Consider the following 4,051-nt stretch of genomic DNA (forward strand, 5'->3'; position numbering starts at 1 on the left):
GTACACCCAAAGTAAAAGAAGGGTATCATAATTAGAAGTGATGGTACTTAAGCCAAAATTTAAAAAACAGAATTCTATGTGGAGATATTAAAAGATATACCCAAAACATATCATTAACTGAAAAAAAGATGTGCAGAAGATTGTGTAAAGTAAGCTACCATTTGCGTGAGAAAAAAATAAGGTATAAATTCACATTTAAAAAATGCTTGAGATATCTCTTAAAAGATAGTCGAAACATTGATGACAATGGAGGCCTGAATAGCTAGGAAACTGAGAAGAATGCTTACTTTTCACTGTATACATTTTTGAATTTTATACCATGTGTATGTGATATCTGTTCAAAAAATAAAGAATAAGCAATTGGGAGTTTGTTGGTGGTCCAGTGGCTAATACTCAATGCTCCCAATGCAGGAGACCCAGGTTCGATTCCAGGTCAGGGAACTAGATCCCATGTGCTGTGACTAAAGATCTCAAGTGCCACAACTAAGACCGGGCACAGCCAAATTAATTAATGAATTTAAAAAAATAAGCAATTACATAAGAGTTTTTATTTTTTATTTTTTTTAATTTTATTTTATTTTTAAACTTTACAATATTGTATTCGTTTTGCCAAATATCGAAATGAATCCGCCACAGGTATACCTGTGTTCCCCATCCTGAACCCTCCTCCCTCCTCCTTCCCCATACCCTCCCTCTGGATCGTCCCAGTGCACCAGCCCCAAGCATCCAGTATCGTGCATCGAACCTGGACTGGCAACTCGTTTCATACATGATATTATACATGTTTCAATGCCATTCTCCCAAATCTCCCCACCCTCTCCCTCTCCCACAGAGTCCATAAGACTGATCTAAAAGCAAAAAAAAAAATTTACAAATGAGATTTAAAAAGTACTATTATAAAAATGTCTCACTGTACTTTCCTGTGTACAGGGGGAAATCTAATGTCCTTCCCAATAACTGCAAGAATTCTTGGAAGGAAGCAGGGGTTAACGTCTCTCGTGGTCACTTCCTCTTCTGGAAGCTTGATTTCGCTGGCTTCTTGGGCTCATTTCTAACTCCTGCCTTCTACACATGCTGCACATCACTGTTAACAGTAGCAGCAGTCACTGGCTCTAATACAGCCTGTTTTTTTGGTTATTTTTCCCTTAAAGCTCCCTGTCCTGGTCTCAGAGCTCTCTGCAAAACTCTTTAGTCGTAAGACAAATGCAGAGGTCTTTTCTACTTCCTGTTAGTGCACAATCAGAAATTGTGGTGTATGAATCCCAGCGGCCTCCCTCCAGGTGGTACCAGCAGTCACAGCCACCAACTCATCCAAAGCTCTGAAAGGACACGTGGCCTCGACCAGCATCCTGCCCTTGTCCTTCACTACCCTTTCCCAGAGACCTGCCACCCCTGAGCTTCTCTGAGGAGTGGCCAAGTCACAAATCGAAATCCTCAACTCTTGTCCTGATCCAATATCCCCAGTTTCTGCCAGCATATGACCTCTACTGCTAGTCTGGCTGCCTGCCCTACAGAAGAGCCCAGCCTGTAAGGGATCCTCTCCCAGCAAAGACAGCAGGATAAGACCATTGGATCAGGGACTTCCCTGGTGGGCCAGTGACTAAGACTCTGTGCTCCCAATGCAGGGAGCCCAGGTCCCCACCCTGGTGAGGGAACTAGATCCTACATGCTGCAACTAAGATCCAGCACTGCCAAATAAATAAATTTATTTTTAAAAAAAGGAGAAGAAGAACATGGGAGCAATCAAAGCACACCTGCCAAGGATCTTTCCCCTTTCAGGAACTTTGTGGCTATAGATCTACACACTATTCTAAGATCCTCTCTCAGTAGCTATTTCTGGAATTTCTTAGTCTTGATCCCTCTGTGAAACGCATGCACTCCTGGATATACAATATTCTCTTCCCCCTGAAACTTCCCTTTATGAACTACCATCTCAAGTAGTTTCAATAAGTTTTCTGACTTGGAAGTCTTGTCAAGAATCAAAATATCCCGTGCAGGTTAATTTATCACCAGCAGTTAGGTGTGGTAGTCCTAGCAAAGATGTACTCCCAGCTTAGCTCTAGAGCCTGAACCTGGGACTGCTCTAGACAGGACCCTAAAATGCAACCAAGAAGGCGCTCACCTGGGTGTCTCCCAGTCCTCCAGCCTGCAAGGTTTACTCCGGACCAAAATATTTAAATTTGAATGACTCAAATACAATCCCATATATGGTCGGACATCTAGGATCATGCCTCCAGTGTCTCTGGAGATTCTTGAGAGAAACATATTTTTTCTCATCTCTTGTTTCAGTGTCGTACTTCTGCTGAATTCTCACATGTTATCCTGTGTAACATTTTCCACAAAATCATATTTTCAAAGCATCCCACCCTTTGACCTCTCCTTCTTATTCTTATCCTTCAAACTTACTCTCAATCCCCTGCTCTAGCTATTCTTTAAAACTTTTTATTTTATATTGGAGCACAGCTGATTAACAATGTTGTGATAGTTTCAGGTGTTCAGCAAAGTGATTCAGTTATACATATGTATTTATCTATTCTTTTTCACATTCTTGTCCCATTTAGCTTGTTAACATAATATCAAGCAGAGTTCCATGTGCTATGCAGTAGGTCCTTGTTGGTTATCCATTTTAAATATAGCAGTGTGTACACATCCTCTCCAAACTCCCTGTCTCTTTCCCCCACCCTTCCCCTCTGGTAACCATAAGTTCATCCTCTACGTCTGTGAATCTGTTTCTGTAAGGCTTGTTTTTGTAGGTAAGTCATTTGTACCATTTCTTTTTTTTTTTTAATTTTATTTTATTTTTAAACTTTACAATATTGTATTCGTTTTGCCAAATATCGAAATGAATCCGCCACAGGTATACATGTGTTCCCCATCCTGAACCCTCCTCCCTCCTCCCTCCCCATACCCTCCCTCTGGGTCGTCCCAGTGCACCAGCCCCAAGCATCCAGTATCGTGCATCGAACCTGGACTGGCATCTCGTTTCTTACATGATATTTTACATGTTTCAATGCCATTCTCCCAAATCTTCCCACCCTCTCCCTCTCCCACAGAGTCCATAAGACTGATCTATACATCAATGGCTCTTTTGCTGTCTCGTACACAGGGTTATTGTTACCATCTTTCTAAATTCCATATATATGCGTTAGTATACTGTATTGGTGTTTTTCCTTCTGGCTTACTTCACTCTGTATAATAGGCTCCAGTTTCATCCACCTCATTAGAACTGATTCAAATGTATTCTTTTTAATGGCTGAGTAATACTCCATTGTGTATATGTACCACAGCTTTCTTATCCATTCATCTGCTGATGGACATCTAGGTTGCTTCCATGTCCTGGCTATTATAAACAGTGCTGCGATGAACCTTGGGGTACACGTGTCTCTTTCCCTTCTGGTTTCCTCAGTGTGTATGCCCAGCAGTGGGATTGCTGGATCATAAGGCAGTTCTATTTCCAGTTTTTTAAGGAATCTCCACACTGTTCTCCATAGTGGCTGTACTAGTTTGCATTCCCACCAACAGTGTAAGAGGGTTCCCTTTTCTCCACACCCTCTCCAGCATTTATTGCTTGTAGACTTATGGATCGCAGCCCTTCTGACTGGCGTGAAATGGTACCTCATAGTGGTTTTGATTTGCATTTCTTTTTAGATTCCGCATATTGCTGTAGTTATTTTCCACCTCATAAGAATCTTTAATCCGTTGGCCTGTTCTTTCACTTCCATCACTGACCTCATGTTCTCACTTCCCTCTTTATTTATCTTAGATTCCGTGATCCAGCACTACTCCCCTGAAAATACCCTTAATCCTCTTGCCCCTCTCTTCTTTATATTTGCCTGGAAAGCCCCAACCCTGGCTAGACTCCTACTCATATATCCCATGACTGCATGTAAGCAGCTTGTGTGTTTGCAGGAAGTCACACAACTTTTCAGATTGTTGCCACATTAAATTTATGACCACAAATCCCAGGTACAGAATTAATACTGCCAGACAATCCTACTATCAGATCAGATCAGTCGCTCAGTCGTGTCCAACTCTTTGCGACCCCATGAAT

The sequence above is a fragment of the Bos indicus genome, chromosome 13 (assembly GCF_029378745.1).
Source record: "Bos indicus isolate NIAB-ARS_2022 breed Sahiwal x Tharparkar chromosome 13, NIAB-ARS_B.indTharparkar_mat_pri_1.0, whole genome shotgun sequence".
In the NCBI taxonomy this organism is placed as follows: domain Eukaryota; kingdom Metazoa; phylum Chordata; class Mammalia; order Artiodactyla; family Bovidae; genus Bos; species Bos indicus.